The 22084-nt window shown below is 35.8% G+C and overlaps 1 long non-coding RNA gene across 1 annotated transcript; it reads right to left on the reverse strand.

Annotated features, from left to right (window-relative positions):
• Positions 1-1895: 1895 nt before the first annotated feature.
• Positions 1896-21512, reverse strand: LOC143662528 (uncharacterized). Its single transcript, XR_013165388.1, has 3 exons — positions 21440-21512; positions 11768-11864; positions 1896-2527 (listed from the first exon to the last, which is right to left on the reverse strand). It is a non-coding gene; the product is annotated as an uncharacterized LOC143662528 (long non-coding RNA).
• Between the last annotated feature and the right edge of the window lie 572 nt (positions 21513-22084).

Genomic DNA, 22084 nt, shown 5'->3' on the forward strand with positions numbered 1-22084 from the left:
GCTGACTGCAAACACTTTTAGGGAAGCAGAGTAAAACAATGTGTCTGACAAGAAAATCTGGGCTTGATATTTTAAAAAAATCATGGATATGATAAAGTCAACATAAAGTATAAGAAGTTATTGTGATAAATACATATTTTTAAGTCTTTACACTGATTATTTAAGAAAAAACTTTTATAACATTTTTACCAAAACAGAACAATACTTTAAGAACACTTTGTCTCTGTGATAAAGAGAAAACTAAATAGTAGTTTGTATCAATATATATGATTTGATACTAAGGCTTTAAGAATATTTATAGATAAACCCATCAAATCTTTTCTAACTTTGACCATAGTTTCCTTTTCTGCAAACTTTTTGTGACTTACAACATTCTTTCAGGTTTTGCTTTACACTTTTTTTTTTAATTCTGCAACAATCAAGTATTTAGGACAAAATTATTTTTTTTCTCCTCTTATAAAAACACAACCATTATACTTTAAATGCTACAGTTATTTAAAAATTCTGGAAACTTTCTTCAAACAGACATCTTATAACATACAATTACTGTTAAGATCAAACTTTTGGCAGAATAATGCTAAATACTTAAAATCTTTCAATGTATTTTGAAAAAGTAATATATAATCTTTTGACAAGGATTAATGCAACATATAGGTATTACATTATTCTCCAAAAAAAAACTATGATTTAATTTTGCGTGAATTTTAAAATTCATGAAAGCATTTTGTCTTCACAGTTTTGTTCTTCGAGACATAACAGGCTTTCTGTATAAGTTCACTGCTATGAGGTACAGAACCAGGGTGATCCTGGAAACAAGCTTCATAATCTTGTATAACAGTTTTTACATCAGAGTTTTTGAGAAGGATTCCTAATATAACCCTGTGGCTGCTCCTCTATGCCCACTTTTTTATGTATTATATGGACTAAAGTATTTGCTTCTTGGTTACTCAGAGGAGAATTTTTTCCAATTTAATTAACTCGCCAGCAGAGTATTCCCTTATAACCATAGTTTTATTTACTGGCTAAACAGAGCTGTGAAAGGGACTTTTGCTGGTCTGACAATTTGCACTTTTGCAACTTTTTAATTATATCAATTATTTCTTGATGTCTTCCCCGGAACTCCAGGTTTTGTATCCCAGTCCTTTTTTAGCTAAGGTAGATTTAACTTATGGCTGGCTTTTTTTTTTACGACCTCCTCATTTTGAAATGGACAGACCGGCACTTATATTATTATTTCTTTTATTTAATTGCTGTGGAAGGAATGTCACTAAAGCAGGGCTGACGTCTGCATATTTCTTTATAACTGTAACTTTTTCTTCAACTTGTAGATTTCTCTGTCTTTCTTGAGGAGTCTGCCATAGCTAGCCATACTTCATGTAATAGTCAGCCAACTGCAGCAGCAGCACATTTGTTATTTTTGCTAAATTTCATTCTTTTATTCTCATAATACATTTTCATTGAATAATTACTTGCAGGTCAGAAGTCCCATCTCTGGCCATTCCGCCCCTTTCTTTAATTTATATTGTGGCCACACAGAGTTGCAATAATGTATTAATTTTTTTTTTCTTTAAATAAAAGTCTCTAAATTTAGACCAGTCATTAAGAATAGTTCCAAAGGGAGATGCAGCCAGAAAAAATTGAGAGTTTCCCATGGCTGGGCAATACCAACAGAAATCATGAAGATGGAACATCAGAGTAGGAGCTCCTTAAACACACAAATGCAAGCTGCACAACTGTGCAAAATCAAAAAGAGAACCACAGATCTGGGGTCTTGCAGAGTGGGACTCAAACCCACTGAGCCCACATGCATGACTCTATCAACTCAGTAACCTTTTATACAATAGGCTAATGGAGAACAAGGAAAGCAAAGTAAACACGACAGACAAAAGGTCACACACTTACCCAGCACAGGGTAAGTCTTTATTGAAAAGTCACCTTCACAGATACGCCTGGTGTCTCCACCTGGACCCTCCAGTCCTAGTCGTCCAAGAGAAATTCCCAGGCAGCTGCCAGGCACAAGCCTGGAGGTCCGGGAGAGCCCTGTGGCCTATGAGACATGGATCAGGGCTGTACTAAAAGCAGCAGGGGTCCTGCCTCGGTCACCAACTATTATCATCAGAAAGCATGGTCCTAAATAGTCAGCCCTGCCTGACCCTGCATCAAACAGAGAAACAAGTCTTTATGTTAGTGGGAAGGTGAGCTTATTGAAGACGTATCATCAAGAAAATGGAGGAAAAACTTTCCAAGGCCAGTTTGGAGTAGGAAGGATGATTTGGGCCTTTATAACCCCAAACAGACAAAGGAATGGCAAAGGTGCAGGAGAAAGTAGATAAAAAAAACAAACAAACAAAAACCTAAGTAAAAGTCACAGGATTCATTAAAATTGAGTAACAGTTGCTTGTTTCATTTTGTTTGGTCAGAATATCCTGTTGTCTGATAAACCCTTCTTTCTTTGTTGACCAACCAGACCTTTGATCTTGTCCTTCAAAATGAGAAAGGTGCGGATATTCGTTCATATATTCCTTTTCTGCAAGCAAAACAAGGGAAACAAAGAGTATTGCGATTAGATCAACAGCAAACTATTTCAGCAAGGGCTCTTTATGTTTGAAATAACTCAAGGCTCCTTGAGTGAAGTGATTATACCAAACAGTCTTTTAGCTACTGAAGACTACACTAAGTATTTCCCAGCTAAAAGATTATATTGAGTATTTTTTTTTTTTTATCCAACTATCAGTGATACACTAGACCTCTGGGTGAATAAATCCAACAATGGTGGGGAGTCCCAGTCTACTGGTGGAGTTTCAGGAGAAGATGTATAGAAGGTAGAAAGTAATGAAGTTACATTAGAATTAAACTCTGTTTAAACCATGCTATCTGTATAATGTGTAATGGTGATCAAGGAAATGACTTGATTTTTAAAAAATACTAAAAGCCATACTTGCTATTTAATATTCAATTTCACTATACTTTTTTTTTATCAAAAGGTAAAAAATAGGGCGGGCCGCGGTGGCTCAGCGGGCAAAGTGCTTGCCTGCTATGCCGGAGGACCTCGGTTCGATTCCCGGCCCCAGCCCATGTAACAAAAACGGAGAAACAGAATACAATAAAACAAGAAAATGTTTAAAAATGTTTCCCTTTCTTCCTTCCTTCCTTCCTTCTATCCTTCCTTCCTTCTCTCTGTCTAAAAAAAAAAAAAAAAAAAAAAAGGTAAAAAATAAAATCAGTGCTTCCTGCCAACTCTTTTGGTTATGGTCATTCTTTTAGCCACGGAAATGCCCTATGGAAACATGGACAACCATGCTTGTGTTAAGTCTCTGATTCCTCCAGGTTGCTCTTAGTCAATGATTGATCGTGAGAAGTCTTCTAGTTCTGTCCCGTTCTTGTCAGAAATGAGACTCTCCTAACAAGCTAGTTGGACTCAAAGTCCTTCCATGAGCCCACCAAACTCAATTGGAACTCTGCTGTCGTCTGATTTTTCTCCTATCAATTCCACTCTCCGTTCACAAGTATCAGATCTGCATTAGGGGCTGAAGGATCTCCTGCCTACTTCTGATTTCTCACATTTATCCTTCCCAGGGATTTCTTCCAATAAGCTGCTTGCAAGCCTAGTCCCATCTTGCTGTCTCCCTCTTAGAGGAGCCAAAGCAACACAGTCATATGTATCTTTAGCAAAATTCCGATAGGTGACACTTCTTTTGCCTTCTCATTGGCTATTGAGGATTATAAGTAATACCAGAATAAGTCAAAGTAAACTGACCATTACATAGTTGGTTTATTAACCGCAAAATATTTCATTATATACAATGTGATCTATATGTGTTAGTTGTTTTATCTGTACCTTAGTACTGTTTAGTTAACTTTAGAAATACTCCTACAGAAATCTATGCTTCAAACATGGTTAATATCTAACATCCTATAAAAGGGCTCATTCTCTAGAAGTGGCCAGAAAGGGTGCTTTAAATACTGCTATCTGTTTCAGGATGAGAGGACCTAAGCACCAACGTGGCAAAATTCAAACAGTGTTTAATGATAAAAGTTGGAAATGAATGGCACTCAAGAAATTGGTTTGTAAAAGGAATATGCAGGTGTGTCTACCCTCATGTGGACAAAATGTAAGAGTGTGGTAAATCCAAAACCTTAAAGCCTTCTGAGTCCTACCCCAATTTAGAATAATGTTCAGTCCAGCACACACCACCACTGCTCCCCCACCCCCCACTGCAAACAATCTTAATGAGGAATCTCCCTCTTTATTTTACTAGAGGGTTTTCTGATTTTGCATTAAACATGGTTGCAATTACTTAGATGTGAAACTTTTTGTAAGCTGCTTGGTTGCTTTCTAGGGGAAGAACATTCTATACATGTGGCATAGCAGTTCAAATGCTAGGAAGTAGCAGCATGCCTGCAGTGTGACTAAGAGCAAGAGGACAGCGGGGTTGGAACCCAGTAAGCAAACAGGAATGTAGTAGTGTATGAGGGCAAGTACTTTCTTGGAGTGGATGATATATCCCTCTGTGGTCAAAAGGCTTACCTAATTTTTTTGGAATTCCTGTTAGAATTAAGTAATCATGGGTGATGAGTAAGAAGAATAAAAATGTGAAGTTTTGAGAATGCAATTTTTAAATAAGATCATGAAAAGATGATAATTATTGGTAATGGCTAATTCTAGGGTATGGAAAATGCTGACATAAAGTGGAGAAGAAGACCATGAGAGGAGAGGATTTCAAGGTACTCTGTGGAGAAATTAGTAAGAGTAACAAAAAAGATCTTGTTGGGGGAATGGCAGTCTGATCAAGTTAAAATTCTCATGGTTTGAGAGAAGGTGACCAGAAAGGACTCACACATGGTCAGTCTGGGGTTGTGGGGTTAGAGTAGTGCTGAAAAACAATGAGGGACTCTTCCCTTCTTTGAAACATATTTTTTGAGGTATAAGGAGAAAAATGAAATTTGAGGAACTGCTAGGGAAGCAATTTCGTTAAAGCAGAATACTGAAGCTAGTGTTCACAAATGAGCATTTGGAGATTTTACTGACAATTGACTATGAGCTCCAGGAAGGATAAGGGATGGCAGAGCTGTGCAGTAACTAAAGTTGAGGGATAGGGACAATTCAGTAGTGTTTGTGTTCTTGTGACATAACCAGCGCTGGGCATGGTAGGAATTAGACTTAATGGCCTCCAAGCAGACAGAAAATGGTGGTGAGGCTGTCGGTGGGGTAGGAGGGAAATGGAGTGGGCAGGCAGATACCTGGTTCTCTTCTCTCCTGACGACGGCACTGAGGAGGCTGAAGGAAGGTGCCTTCATTCCGAGCATGAGGCAGTCCAGGGCTTACCCTTCAATACTGTTACTTGAGGCCCAGAGTCCAGGGGTGGAAGGGGCTTATCCATGAATCTCAGCCCTCCTCCTGTCACTGAGGATACCCATTTTTATACAAGATTACCCCACACAGTTCAGAAACAAATTGGCTTAGGTTAATTTGCACATCCATCCAATCTATCATAGCATGGGTAGCCAAAACATTTGCTTTTAGCCAGGCAAAAGTGGCAGTTTGTAAGCATGAGCAAGGTGCCTTTAACTATTTTATGTAAAATATGTAGCAGACTATTCACAGAAACACTGTAAAGAAGACTTTATTTCAATTTTACAGAGCACAAAAAAACCATGAGTCGCTCTTAGGAACCTAAAATATGACAGAGCCAGAGGTGAAATCTAATCATAACAAAACGAAACAAATGATAGGGCTAGAGGAGTGATAGGAATAATAATTTTAACACCTAAAAACCTCTCTTTTATTGGAAAACAAATGAAGGGAACTAGTGCCTGTGATTGCATAGAAATATCATGACATTGTTTTTAGCTAGATAATAAGAATAATTTACTAAGTAAGGTACTGGTCTCATGAGACCATCATTTCAAATTTCATACAATGTTCAACGGCAATACCAAGGTGGCTAGAAGAGGAGACGTGGGGTTAGGTGCTATAACCACCACAAATATACATCTCTGTTTAGTAAAAAGATTCCTTGGCAGTCAAATTCCTTTTTAAGTTCCACAGCACCATTCAGACCACCTTCTAAAGAGACTGCCACCTTGAAGCTCTATTTTTCAGAGGAGATCTGGAGCCTCCACAAACTCTGCAAATGAAGGCAATGGGCTGTTCTGTTTGGCCAGCCTTCTAAAAACTGTAGTTAAAGAAGGGAACATGTTTTCCTATTTATATGCATTTTCAATTCAGTGATATGCATATGCCAGGGTGAACTATTTGCCTCTTTATTGCCTTAAACATATATTAAACATCTGAACCACCTAAATTAAAAAAAATGATTTATTAAAAACATGAAAGATCAACTTCAATCAAATCAGAAAGAACAAATGCTACTTTCATCAGTTAGCAACATGGAATAGGTTAATTCTAGTAGAATATATTGATGTAGAGTATGTTGGCTGGCTTGATTCAATAGTCACATTTTCAGTTGGAGCTTTAAGAATGCTGAAATTAGAATACGTAGCAATGCCAAATCTAGCTAAAAAAGTAGATTTCATAGAAGCATGACTTGTTATAAAAATTATTCAGGTTTTAATACTAGCAGTGTTTTGGCTGTGTATCCAAGAACCTGATCCACCTTTGATTTGCATAACTTATTCTGGGCTGTGATACAAGCCTGGTTGCACCTTGTATGAATTATATGTGCGACATCAAATAAGTTACTGTGAACAATTCTTGTGTCAGAGATTGTTCATCACAGTCTCCCATTTTCTTATACTTCTTATGACAGACTTTCAGTTCCTTGGGCATTTAGGATTCTCCCAAAACAATCCCACCCTTAAGCTCGGTGGGTAGGGGCTACATCCAGCAATGTTCAGAGTCCATAACAGTCCCTCTTATGACAGGCAGCCCAATGGGGGGTTAGAGAAGAATAGGGATTTTGACAACTGAGGACAGTTGCAAATCTTCGGAGTCAGAAGACAAGGTTTGAATTTTGTTGCTTCAGTGTACCAGTTGTGTGATCTTGGGCAAATTATTAACAAATAAAATTTCTTTGTCCCCCTATAAAAAACGGGGAAAAAGAGGTGTGAATATTTAGTGAAATAACGTACTGATTCTAAAGCAGTTCGTGTGGGGATAGCGCCAGAGTCATGATTTAAAACTACTATGGCTTCGGTGGCTTTGATGTTGTTGAATCCTGTAAATATTACACATGGCACCAATAATGTCTCCCATTTAAACTGTCTTTCCTACAATGTGACTTTGACACTCTTCCCATCAAGAGCCGGGGTCTCTATCTAACCCCTTTAAACTTGGACAGGTTTTTGATGAAGCAAAACTGATGATACATGACTACTGATGCTGCATTATAAAAAAATGATACAACTTTGCCTTGTTCTCCTGGGAATGCTTTATTCTTGAAAGTTTTCCATGTTGTGAGCTTGCCCAAACCAGACCTTACGGAGAGACCACATGGAGAGGCCATATATGGGTGTTAGGGCAAACAGTCTCAGAGTCCCTCGCTGAGAGTCAGAAGGACCATCAGGCATGTGAGTGAGCGAGGCTTTAAATAATTTGAGCCCCAGTCATTCAGTTATCCTCAACCTTCCTCTCTATGCTCATTCTGAATTCCTGACCTACAGAATCTGTGAGCATAATAAAAAGGTTGTTTTCTGCCTCTGAGATTGGATTGGTTTGTTATGCAACAAAAATAACTGGAAAACTAGGGTAGTATTTCATTTATATCCCTGACTGGAGAGAGTGGATACAGTTAATAATTTTAAGAATTATTTATTCATACTATCCAGGCTGTTGATTGCAGTGGCACATAGAAATGTATAAACAAAGACACTTCTGTAATTTGAGGTGTTCACAATAGTACATAACTAACAATGTTAGAAGGATAGGGACAGCCTCACTTTGGCCAATTCACACTTATTCTCCATTACTGAGTTTTTATTTCAGCAGTGTTGGCTCTTTCATTATCAGGCACAGAGTGATATGGGACCAGAAAAATTAATATGTCTGGCCATATGCCCTGTTTGATCTCATATGAAGTCTGTGAATTTAGGCACTGTGGGGAGAGTTGCTACATGGTGCATTCTAGGAACACAGGATCAGACACAACAGAGATTCTCAAGAAATGACCACTTTATTACTTACACAGCACAAAGGATCTGGAAGAGCAGGGGAAGATGTCCCATTGTGGCCGGCCCCCCAGAGAGATCAACCACTTGAATTAGAATTGTTGGTTCATGGCTCCACATGCCCTGCTTCATATCAGAAATGAGGGTCCCTGTAACCCATGTGCTGGGTTTTTATACACCCCTCCCTTCTGCCACCAAGCTAAAAGCATGTATCAAGCAACTGTGAGCAGAGTCCACCCTGGCAAGCAGCTAGAGCTATCTATTCCCAGTTTTGGGGTTCAAGGGACATTCAAGCTGTTTCATTTCTGGGTAACTTCCTTTTCCAAACTGAGACTTAATATCTTCCTGGGGTTGCAAAATGGAAATATACTGAAATATCTGCATGCAAGTAAGCAAGAGAGGAAAAGAGGTGGATAGGTGGGCTCTGGGAGAGGACCATAGGTTGTGTCTGTGGCTTTTCCAGCAGGTATTTCACACAAAATGTTAGGCAGCAGACTAGACAGGCATCAGAAGCAACCACAAGGAAGAACGATTTTTGCTCAAGAGCAACATATCTTTTGGGATCTTGAAAACATTGAAGATGAGTAAAGTATTTTCTCTCACATCACGAGAAGGGACTATGAACTTCAAAGAAAGGAAAAAGAAAAGTGATGTACTTGGCCTGGGCATACTGGATTGCATATGCCTCATCTACCTTCTAAGGGTCCCACCTCTAGAACACATCATATTTATAGGGAACGTCCACATGACTATGAAACAAGAAAGTTCCTCAATCAGTTAGTGATCTTATTAGAAAGATAGACATCTAGAACTAAGGGGCTGAGATCGGTGTGCTCTTCAGCTGATATCAATCAGACCTTTTGAACTAGAACTCTCTTGAGTGAACAAGATGGGGAACAAAACAACCTTAAGTGGCCCAGGATATGTTTCATTCAACCAAGAATGAATGAAATATTTTCTTTCATATAGAGATTTTTAAAAGAAAGCCCTGCAATAGAGTAGATATCCTTCTAAATTTTTCAGTAAGTGGTAGTCAGTGATTTAATTTCTGTCAGTAATTCTCAAACATTTCCATTATAAGTATACTTTTCTAATACCAAAACCTATAAGGCACCACACCTTCAGTTCTGTCTGTTCTATCCTCTAACAATATCAGTTGAGTGACATCCTCTATCCCCCAACCTCCCTTCAAGCTACTACCCAACTCCTTCATTATCTCTAAGCAAAATTTCTCAAAAGACATATTTATGTCTCTCTTTTCTGGAACTGACTTCAACTAGGCTGTCATACCCCACCATTCCATTGGAAAATCTCTTGACATCATCAGAAATGCTTCTGATATACTTATCAACAATATTTGACACATTTTGTTTCTCATTTGACATTTGGGACCCCTCTCTTTTTTTTTTTTCCTTAACTTCTTATAACTCGTTGGACACTCTCATTTTTTCTGCACTTAATAGTATTGCTAAGTTTACTTTACACTTAACAGGAAATTATTTAATTAATTTATTTTTACTTTTCAAACAAATCAAAGTCCCTTTGTTCTGAAGCAGTTCTCTTAAAAATACAAGAATAAATTGGCTTGGGTAAATGATAGATTTCCCAAGGTAGCATAACATAAGGGTGTATACTTGGCAGCCATCTCTATTATTTCCTTTCTGATAGAGTCAATTTTATATTCATGATTACCTAATTTATTTAATTTCTCTAACTCAACTCCAAATTTTTTTTTAAAAAAAAGTCTGTTTATAAATTTTCTTAACAAGTCTTTTACCCTTTGAAAACTTCTAGGCACAAAAAAATCTGATTTTGAAACTGACTGGTTTAGCGCTTAAAGAAGTTGGCATGAACTGAGGGGGAAAAAGTTGGCAGGATTTTCCATTATAACTGAGCTTGCCATTTGGGTGGTTAACCTTGCATCAAAGGAAGGCTTGGTAACTCTTTAATGGAGACTCTGTCTCTTTTTTAATGTTTTTTTAAATTGTGAAACATAACATATATACAAAGAAAAGAAAGAAAAAGCAATAATATTCAAAGTACACTTCCAAAGGAGATACAGAACAGATTACAATGTTTATTAAGGGTTACCATTCCACAATTTCAGATTTTTCCTTCTAGCTGCTCCAAAACACTGGAGGCTAGAAGAAATATCAATATAGTGATCCCACAGTCATACTCATTTGTTAAATCCTATTTTGAGTCCTTTTCTTCATACTTGTTATAGAAAATGTGGTCTACAAATATAATACAATATTATTCAGCCATAAAAAGAAATGAAAGTTGTGTTTCCCAGGGCCTGCCCATGCAAAAAAAAGGAAAAAAGGAATGAAAGTGCTGATACATTCTACATGGTGGACCTGGAAGAATTGTGTTGAGTGATTAAGCCAGACACAAAAAGATAAATATTGTGTCATCTTTACTTATATGAACTATATATAATTTAATTTATATAATTAAATTATTCTAGGGACAGAAAGCAGATTACATGTTACTGGGGGCTTGGCAATAAGGGAATGAGGATTTATTGCTTAATGTGTACAGGGTTTCTGTTTGAGATGATGTAAAAATTGGGGTAATGAATGTTGATGAAGGTAGCACAGTATTGCAAATATTATTAATGTCACTAAAGTGTACACCTGAAAGTTGTTAAAGTGGGAAAATTTGAATTGCATATAAGTTACTGCAATAAAAGTTTTGTTTTGTTTTTATGAACGGTAGGGCTGTATTCCTTCAATTAGTTTATTGCTTTTAATGGATTGAATTGTTATTGCTGGTTTACTATCACCCTTTCTTTTTCTCAGCTTCAGATAAAACCATTAAATGCACACTATTTTTTGAATGGTTTCCTAATCAATTATTCAATAAATTTTCTTCTGACTTACTCCATGATTGTTTGTTTTTGCCAATAAACCGTTTTTCTGTCAATTTCATTCATTTAAAATTATGACTTTCTTATTCACTTTCAGATATGTAGGAATTTTTATTGACTCTTCTTTTTTGGGACTGTTCTCTAATATCCTTAACTATCATTCTATGGTGTCTCTATTATAGAAGTTAATTTATATCAAGAAAAAATTTACACTCTGAATTTCTGTTTAACATATTTGGCATAGTTCCAAATATGTTAAACAAACTAACACAAAAAAGTGAGCTGTAGTCATGAGAAATTACTTCTTTCTTATCTCTGCAAATAAATCTACTTAGCTATAGGCTTATCCTTTAAAATTCAGGGACTAAAATCCTCTATCTGTAAAGGATTTTTTTAAAAAAATGTGAACCAGGCTTATTTTGCTTACATAGTGTTTTAAAGCACTACAGCTTGGAAAACAATGTAAATTAGTAGAAGTCATGTCAAAAGTGAGAGATTTACTTGTTCTTTTTTAATGAGTTGTTAGAAAGATACAACCTATTCTAACAGGACAAATATTTTTAACCATTTCACTTCAGGTTAATGAAAGTTCACAAATAAGCAACTCTCCTCATTGAGGAAAACAGAAATCTGTTAATACACAAAAAGAACTGTATAAAAATCTATATAAATTTATTCCAGTTATATAATTCAGGGACTATCATTCCATAAATAAAGAAATCTAAAACTGAGGACAATAGATTCAGTATTTTAAGAAATGAAAATTACCTTTTTTAAAAATACATGACGAGGCTGATCATGTGGCTTAGCAGGTAGAGTTCTCGCCTGCCATGCTGGAGACCTGGGTTCGATTCCCGGTGCCTGCCTATGTTGAAAAAAAAAAAAAAAAGACCTATAAAAACTTGGAAAAATAACAAATTCCTAAATATTGGTTACACATATTATTAAATATAGTGGGGTGATGAAACATAACCCATTGCAAAGATAACCTCCAAATGCATTATCAGTTGATCTGTTCCAGGCCAGAAAGATTTCAGGCAAAATTAAGACTCTCAGGCAAAATTAAGATTCTTAAATCACATGGTTTATCTAATCTTTTTAAAATACACAGGTTGAAGCAAAGAGAAAGGCACTGATCAGGCCAGTATAGGCTACAAGTGCGGGAGACACAGCACACTGGTTGAAACTTGATTTATAGGTATTATTAGGTATTGATCCCTCTCTCTGACACGCCAGCCTTCCTTACTGGTTTATGGTTATGAAAACTGGGGTTGATGGGGTGTGTCTGGCAGTGTCACACTTGTTTCATCAGAGAGATGCAGAGCTAAGTTTGCCTGGTCTTAATGGAAGGTGCCAATTAGTTTGTATCTTATTTTTGTTTTTTGAGGATAAGGTAGTTGGGGTGAGAATGAGTGTCACCAACTGGTGGCCCAATAAAAACTTCAAACATTTGAATGTGTTCATGTTTCATGTGTACTGAATATAGCATGAATATTGAGTCTCTGGTGCCTCAGATTTACTTAGCATATAATCAATCTTCAGTGCTTATTGACTCTTTCATCTCTATCTATGTTCAGCACATATTTATAACTTAGCTACTTTACCTAGTCTACCAGCTCTTAATAGTTACTACTTTGTTATGTTTTCTGATAATTCTGCTTATGACTCACAAGCTACTTGCATTACTTAGTTTCATCTACCCTTCCTATTTTCTTGCCTTCTATAGAAGATTTGGTTATTCTCAAACAATGCAGTAATCACATAGTACATCTAGATAATATGATTTCTCAGATAAATGCAAATGATAATTTCAATATGATAATTCTACTCTTGTTTCTTTAAATTTTTTCCTGACTTTTTAAAGTGAAACTTTTAAGTTGGTAACAATAAAAATAATTGATTTGAAGTCTTATTGCTATATTTAAGGCTGAGTTTGGTTAGGTAAACAGAAAGACTGAAATATTTGGGAAACTACAGGGAAGTCAGCACTCCAGATATATAGAGACAAATATTCAACAAATACTGGCTTAAGTCCTACAATCCTAAGATTTCCCTGAACTATGGAAGTAAAAAAAAAAAATGCATTAGACAAATTATCTCCAACTTTGACAGAGATAGTGTTATGAATAAGACTCATCATTTTCTCTTTCTGGAAATACAGAGATGATACATTTCCCAGCCTTTCCTTCAATTATATTGGGGCCAAGTGACTGAGTTCTGGCCAATGAAATGCGAGTGAAAGTGTTGTAAGTCACTTTCTGGCCTGGCCCTTAAAAAAAGCATTTTACACAATCATCTATTCTTCTCTCCTGCTGCTATGAATTTGGAAGCCATTAATGTATTCAAGAAAACTTAGATGTAAGATAGAAGTACCCTGGATTCTTGAGTTAATACTTAGAAGAGAACTAGTTAGGAGAGCTGTGGATGAGCCAGAAATGATACACTTGCATTTCAGCAGAGCCTAGTATTAAATTATATTACTAATATACATCCTAATGCAAACTAGAAATTGATGTGGATTGTCAAGTACAGAAACAGTGCTGGCGAATTGAGAGCAGGGAGATTGTTCTTCAAGGGGGGGGTCAGATAAGGATTCTTAGAGGAGGTGTCATTTAGGAGTGTATTTGACAGATTTGGACACTGGAAATGGAATAAAAGCCACTGCAGAGAGATAATAGTATGAATAAAATAATATGTTGGAGACTGTAAGGTTTTTACTGAGGCTTGCCAGGATTCCAGTCAGGCAGTTGGAAAGAGGAATGTTTGGGAGATGCAAATGTGTTAGTGAATATCAGAGTACATATTTTTGTTGAGAATTTTTCTAAGCAAGAATTGGGAAAGATTAAGAATTCTTGAACAAGAGAGTGAAAATAGAGGTATTGTTAGTAAAAATAATCTAATATCTTCAGAACTAGCTACATTATTTGTAGAGTCAAATGCAAAATGAAAATTCAGGGCCTCTTGTGCAAAGATCATTAAGAATTAGAAAGAGCCAAACAGATAATTAAACCAAGTCAGGGGTCTTTCTAATTTAGGGTCTCGATGGGATTGAATGGGACATACTAATGAAGCCAGCCTCCTAGCTTTGTTGAGAAAGAGAATATGATGTGTTTATTTCATGTTTAGGCAGAGTTGCAACAAAAGGTAATGTGTTCATATTTCTTCTCTTAAGAAGAATAATATTTGCTAGTAAGAACTTTGTTATTAAGCCTCTAGGGTTATAGCCTCTGACACCAATATAGTAGAAAATGTCTAGACATAAATGTTTAACATTAGGGCAAAAATATGTTCATTATCCATCCATATGGGAGTAAAACTCATATATTTAATATGAGGAAAATGTGAAAACAAAATATGCTGCATGTATATGATGGAAACTGTAATTTCAATATAATTGCTATTGTACATTGAATCACTGAGTCGATGGGCTAATGGAATTCCTTTATATTACTGTTTCCCATACAGCATGTCATAAGACTGCCTCACCTGTATTCTAGTAAATTGGAAATGTTATAATATTTGTAAGCATGTCAGAACTGATGAAACGAGTTAGTTTGATTATATGGTATATCCTAAAGATACTGCTACCTTGGAAGGAATCTGCATATACACCAGAAAAACAGGTTCACAAGCCTAATGATTGTGAACCCATTGTAAGTAGGACTTTTTATGAGGCTACTTTAGTCTTTAAGGTGTGGCCCACCTCAGTTATGAAGGATCTTAATCTTATTACTGGAATTTATTATAATCAAAATGAAATTCAGACAGAGATAGAGAAAGTTACAGGAAGCAAGAAGCTGAACATTAATGGAAGCAAGAAGAGAGCAATTTCAGGAGATGGACACCACACGATAAGCTAAGAACCAAGGATCACCAGCAGCCAGCCCCAGAATGCCCCAGTCTTCAGGGAGAAAGCATCCTCTTGATGATGCCTTGATTTGGCATTTTCCTAACTTCAAAGTTATCCTTCATATGGTTTAATCCAACCCATTTCATGGTATTTACTTGAGCAGCTCAGGAAACTAAACCAGAAACTTCCACCATTATGCTGATGGGGTTAAGTTTGTGACACTAGCCAAAAATAACACAGACTCAAACTCAACTAAGAAAAGAAAATATTGAGAGTTTGATTCATTTATAAGAGTTATCTTTGTGCTTTCCAAGAGAATGTTTAATCCTTTTTTTTCTTTCTATATTAGTCTTGCCAAAATGAATTAAGTATGAATAATGCAAGAACTTAAAGAGATAACTTCAGGTAAAATAAACATATAATTCCTCTATATGTGCTCAATCAATCACAGAAAATGTATAAGCTTGATCATATAAATTGTTAAATGCACAAATTAGTTCAGGTGAAGCATGCTATGGGCAGATAAAATGATTATAAATATTAACATTTGCTATCACCCTGTTAAAAAGTCTTACCTTAGTGTATGATCCTTTCTTTTCATATTTTAATTCAAAATATGTTTAGAACAGTTTTTGGTTGTTGTGACATATTTCATTTCCTTTCCAATCACTAAAACATCCTCATTCTCTCTGTCATGGCGGAATGAACAGAGAAATATAGATGCCGAAGGGCAGATGTGATTTTCCTATTTTTCCTTAATACAAACTTAGCCACATGTAAAAATAAAAGTCCCAGAGGCTTTGCATTTTCTTATGAACAGATTATAGGAATAATAATAATGATTTTTCCCAATATCTGGCAAGCTTTCTAAATATGACATTATAGAATTGCCATAACAGATGAAAGAGTAGCCTCGTTAGTCTTTTTTTTAACATTTTTTCTTGCAAAATATATTTGCATAAAGGTGATAAATTTCAAAGCACATTTTAACAAGTATTTATAGAGAAAATTTCAAAGTACAGTATGGATTAAAGTTCTACAACTTCAGATATTTCCTTTTAGCTGTTCTAATACGCTAGAGACTAACATGAAATATCAATTTAATGATTCAGTAGCCAAAATCATTTGTTAAATCCTATCTTTTCTGTTATAATCTCTCCCTTTCATTTGAGCCTTCTCTCAATCTTCAGGGATATTTGATCAGTTACTCTTCTAACTTCTTCATGTTGAAAAGGGATAGCGATATCATGGGGTAGGGGAATGAAGCTAGCTGATGTTCTTATAGAGACTGGTGCCTCTGGGTTTCAGGGTTTATCTGGCATAGGAACAGTCTGGAAGTTTGAACTTTCTGAAAACTAAATTTGTTGAGTGAAACTTTTATAGAACCTCAGCTAGGGCTCTGGGTATTCTGTAGAGTTTTAGGAATACTGTTGGTTGGAGCTTGGCATACTGTGGCAATTAGCAATATCTAGCTGAACCTTGCATAGGCATAACCTCCAGAATAGCTTCTTGATTCTATTTGAAATCTCTTAGCCACTGACATGTTACTTTGTTACATTGCTTTTCTTCTTTTTGGTCAGGAAGGCATTGTCGATCCCACAATGCCATGACCCAGGCTCATGTCTTGGAGTCATGTTCCACATTGCTAGGGAGACTTACATCCTGGAAGTCATGTCCCACATAGGGATGGTAATGAATTTATTTGCGGTGTTGGGCTTAGAGAGAGAGAACCTCCAAAGAGGTTCTCTGGAGGTGATTCTTGGGCATAATTATAGGTAGGCTTAGCTTCCCCATTACAGAAATAAGTTACATAAAAGCAAGCCTCAAGATTGAGGGCCTGGCCTATTAACTTTGGAGTCCCTAATGCTTGAGAGAATATCAGGAATTTCCCAGGTGGGGAAGTTTAATAGTTTCATAATTTTTCTTCAGCCCTTCAAGGGACATTGCTGATACTTTTAAATTATCTTTCCAACATAATCGGGAATGTGGGAATTCATAATCTGGAATCAGGGAATTCATAAAATATACAGAATTACAAGATCTCATCCCCAATTCTACATTCCATGTGTTTACATTGTTTAAATGAACTGGCCAGACAGATTAAGTTAAATAGTCTGTTACTGAAAATTTAAGTTTTAGACAAAACAAGCATCGCTTTCTTTGGTCTCACAGCTCTTCCAAAATAAGACAATGTCATCCTTTACTTTATATTCTGATTTATCTTAGTCCCAACCACATCAGGTTTGTTCTTATCTCTAATTGACATCTCATGTCTTTTTTCAGCTTCTTAAACAGTTATTGTATGGAGTAATGCTGACTTTCATAGCTGCAAAACATTACCTCTGAGTCTTAGGTCCCACACAGCTACCCAAAGTTCCAGGGAAACTTTTTATTCCTAAATTTGACAGGTTAACTTTCACCCAAATGTATTTCTAGCAATACAGATTTGTGTACTCTCCAATAGTCTCTGATGCAGCAAATTCATATCCTGGGAATGAGGAACAAAGTATTATGTTTTAGTCAGAGGCAGTGAGATATTTTTTTGTCTTAATGTGAATTAGAGGAATTATGAAAATAAGGGTTATTTCATCCTTCAGTTTGGGCTTTTATTGTTCTCTTTGTATTGACAAGCACATTAAATATTCTTCTCACAAAATTAACAAGGCTAAAGCAGTGTTTTCTGATTTCTCTTCCAGTTTTCTTTGACTTTTAGGACTTAGCTTTTTCACTGTTTTTGCTGATATTTGCAAATAATTCCCACAGATTGTTATCCTTTGCTGTTTGGAAAAAACTGAGGAGACTTACTAAGTCATCTCCACTTTTAGGTTACATCCCCATTGTAAGAAATGCTCATGTTCCAGGGAGTGGTAACTGAAAATGAATGGACTTATCCATTCGCTTTCTTTCAAAGAAGAGGTTATACAAAGTACTGGAGAGCTGGGTGAGGGATATAATGTTAAACTCTAAGGAAATGCTCCTAAATGAGGTGAGAGAATGAAAAAGTGACATTTACTGATGGCAAGACACTTGGGCCACATGGTATGCTAAAGCTTTTATGCCAGATGGGGTAGACCTAGAGTTTATACTGTTTCATGATATTAACAAAATCTTTTATGCTTTGAAGAGCTATCACTACTTTGACACTGACACAGTTTTCATATGCAGCCACCAGTCTAGGCCTTTTATCATCCAGGGCTCAGAAGAAGACTATGACTTTGATTTTATTTGGATATATTTTCTATGCTGCAATTGAAATGTCATCATCTACTCTCCTTTCTTCTTTCCTTTTGGCTTGATGCATAACTTAATCCTTAAAATAACTGCCTATGATGTGATCATCATATAGGGGAAAGTGTTAAAATATTTTGAATCATGCTTTGATGCTTGTGATGAAGACTGAAATTGCAATTTGACAGCACAGTACCATGCTGAGCAGCTGTCATACAAACCCAATGGAGTCTATTTACACAGTATTGATGTGAAAGTGCCTTCAAGGTACGCAGTACACCACCTGAGGACCTGTTGAGTATTGAAATGATATTAATGATCTTGAATCCCCCAAAATATTGTAAACATGTTGACCATGATCAGAATATAAATGAACAGAAAAGCCTGTTGTTGTGATAAGTGATAATCAGGCATTTATGTGAGAATATGATAAGAATATAATAACGCCAGCCAGTAGGGCACATGCTGTAAAACTCAATGCAGATGCAGCTTTGGCAAGTGTCAGGTACGAAGTGGGCTGGCATGGGTGGCTGTGACTCCCTGTCCTGACTCCTGCACTATTTTGTGAAATTTGCTGACATGCTGCTGCCAGACCAATACCTCCCTCCATCAGCTTCAGAACTTCTGCTGAATATTACATTAGATCTGCCTCCTGAGACCTCTCTTAAAAGTTGTGCCTTTTTTTGTCCCTTGCCCTCTGGCCAATGGACTTTTAAGCCTCTGGTGTCCTCTACCTTTATAGGTGCTATGTGCCCTTGACCTCATGATTGTACATCAGTTGTATGGGCAGTTTGGGATTAAGCAAGCCAATACATTGCATTGAATGTTCAAAGTAGAGTCACTTTGGATCTGCTTTCAAGTGCTAAATTTACTTTTGGTTTCAATCTGCTTGGTTTGTTAAGACAGACACATTGACTTGACAGTATACAGTGGCTTAGCTCTAATTATAGCTGCATTAGAGGGGCAACTTGTTTAAAGCATTACAACTAATTCAGATCTAAGTCTGGACTTAAATAGTACATATGAGCATTATTGTCATCATTCCACAATCTACATATATTATTAACATCTGTATCCAGGTTCATGCAATTTCTGCTAATTCAATAAGGAGGATCATTTGAGAGCAAATTTCCTGTTTCTGATTGCATTCATCTTGCCTCTTCAGTACATTTTAACTCATTGATCACCCTCGATAAAAATCTCCAAAAGGTAGTAGATTTCAAGATTGCAGGTACTGGAATCTATCATTCTTCCTGAGCTTGACTTCTGATTCTACCATCTCCTGTATGAGTAAAAACATCTACCTAAAAGAACTGCTCTGAAGATTAATTTGAAAATCACATAGGGGCAGGCCACGATGGCTCAGTGGCAGAGTTCCGCCTGTCATGCCGGAGACCCAGGTTCGGTTTCTGATGCCTGGCCATGTAAAAATAAAAAATAAAAATAATTTTAAAAGAAGTAAAAATCATATGGAAGGAACTGGTAAGAGTATCTGGGTAAAATAAATATTCATTTATGTAATTCCTACCTTCAGGCTTTTATAATTTAGCTTATATCGTGTAAATTTAGGCAAGTTTTAAATGCCAGTCTTCTAGTAACAGCACTTTAAAATTTGGGGACAAAACCTCTTGCAAATCATAATTATAACATTATAATTTATATGGGATATAAAACTATATGTATGTATATTTTTGTGTCTCTGTGTCTGTGTATGTAGTGATTCAAAGCTTTGAACATATTAAGATTTTGGTACAACATATTAGAAAATATTCTGTAAAGAATGATTATGTTCAATATACTCAAATTTGTGAGATGCAACTAAGCAAGGACTTAGAGGGAAATTTATAGCTTTAAATTTTATGTTGAGTAAGACTGAAGATCTATAATTAATGATGTAAGCTTCCCTTTCAAGAAGGCTTCCCTCCTTCCAAAATGATAAATCAAATCCAAAGCAAGTAGAGAATAGTAAATAATAAATATAAGAATGGAAATCAGTAAAATAGAAAATCAGTGGAAACAAAAGTTTTTTTGTTTCTACAGACTCAAAATCGCAATACCTTTAGCTATGCTAAGCGAGAGAGAAAGAGAAGGCACAAGTCAGCTTACTATTGGGGAAGGAAAAAGAGATGTCACTAGAGATCTTAGATGTTTTTATATAATGAAAAAAATTATGTCAATAATTTACCAAATTAGATGAACTGAACAAATTCCTTAAAATACACAAATTACCCAGCCTGATCCCCAAAGAAATAGAAAACATTTAGTTTTACATCTACAAAATAAATTCAATTCTTAACTCAAAATCTTCACATAAAAAATATACATCTAATATTACCCAGATAATTTTTGTCGAACATTTAAGGAATAATTTATTCAAATCTTAAACATACCCATTCATAAAATGGAAGAGGAATACCACATTGCCATCTTGTTTTATGGGATCACTATGACTATGACAGCAAAACATGTAGAAGATATCAAAAGTAAAGGAAAGTACCTAGCATTAACATACACACAGAAATCCTTAACAAAATATTGCCAATTCTAATACTCCATTATATAAAAAGAAATAGTGATGAACAAGTGGGGTTTGTCCTGCAGCAAAGTTGGTTTTACATTGGATTATCAGTCAGCTAAATTATTATACTAAGAGAATAAAGGAGAAGAGCCATTTGATAATTTCAAAACATACAGGAAGAGCATCTGACAAGTTCCAACATCCATTCATTGCAATAACTTTTAGGAAACTATTGAATTGAAGGGAACTTTTTTTTCTTTGGTACATGATCTGGGAATCAAAGAAGGGAACATTTTTAACTTGATCATGAAAGACTAAATCTTTTCCTTAGATAAGAAAAGACAGGATTGTTTTCTCTCACAATTTGTATTACACAGTGTGCTGTAGGATCTAGTTAATGAAATAAATTTTGAAAAGAAAGTAAAATATTCACAGACTGGAAAGGAAAAAAAATAAAACTCTACTCACACATTACTATGTAATTTACATATGAAATGCTATAACACCTAAAAAAAATCCTAGCATACTTAATAAGTGGATTTGACAAAGTTGCAAAATACAATATCATTATAAAACATCAACAGTATTTCTCTGAACCAGCAGTGAATAAGTCAACACTGAAAAAAAATAATAGAATAAGCACCAAGAACTAGGTAGCAATTACAGATAAATTTGACAAAGTATATTCAAGATCCACACACCCAAACTATGTGCAAAACACTGATGAGACATATTAAAGAAGTCTAAGTAAATGAATACTGTACCATGTTCTGAACGTGAAAGATTCAATGTTACCGTGTTTTCAATTTTCCCATTTTGATTATAGATCCAATGACATTCTTACCCTTAAAATTCACTCCCATTTTATTCTCTTCTTACTCCACAGCCAAAATGTATTACCTCCAACTGTTCTACTGCATTCCATGTTTTGTTGAATCGTCCCATTCTCACAATTGGTCAATCCAGAAGACTGTAAGAAAACATTCTCCTTTCCCTCTCATATACCCACAATTAGTCAACAAATTCTAAAGAGCCTAAATAATGTGTGACTTGATAAATCCATTTCAGCACCATTACCACTGTCTTAGCCCCAGCTTTTATTTTTAGACTCGTAACTGGATATGCTGCCTTGATTCTTGAATCTCACGCCTCATTGTTGCCAAGGTAACATTCCTAAAATCCAAATCTAGTAATATTATTTTTGCTTAAAAAAGCTTTGATGGTTTAGAATTAAATCAACACTTTCATGTTTTTGTTCTGCTTATATTTTCTTGCTTAACTTCTATCATTTCTCAACATCTTTTCTAAATCCTATTTGGCCATTTATTGGGCATTCTCTTAATTTTGTCGTGGTTTTGCACATATGATTACCCTTCCTTGTCCAAACCTGGAACCAGCACCATCAATTTTGGGACTGTTTTCCTGAATACCCCCGTGCCACCACCTGCAAAACCTCAGTAAATTAAGCAATAGCTTTCTGTACCCCTGG

The sequence above is a fragment of the Tamandua tetradactyla genome, chromosome 18, assembly GCF_023851605.1.
Source record: "Tamandua tetradactyla isolate mTamTet1 chromosome 18, mTamTet1.pri, whole genome shotgun sequence".
NCBI classification, from domain to species: Eukaryota; Metazoa; Chordata; class Mammalia; order Pilosa; family Myrmecophagidae; genus Tamandua; species Tamandua tetradactyla.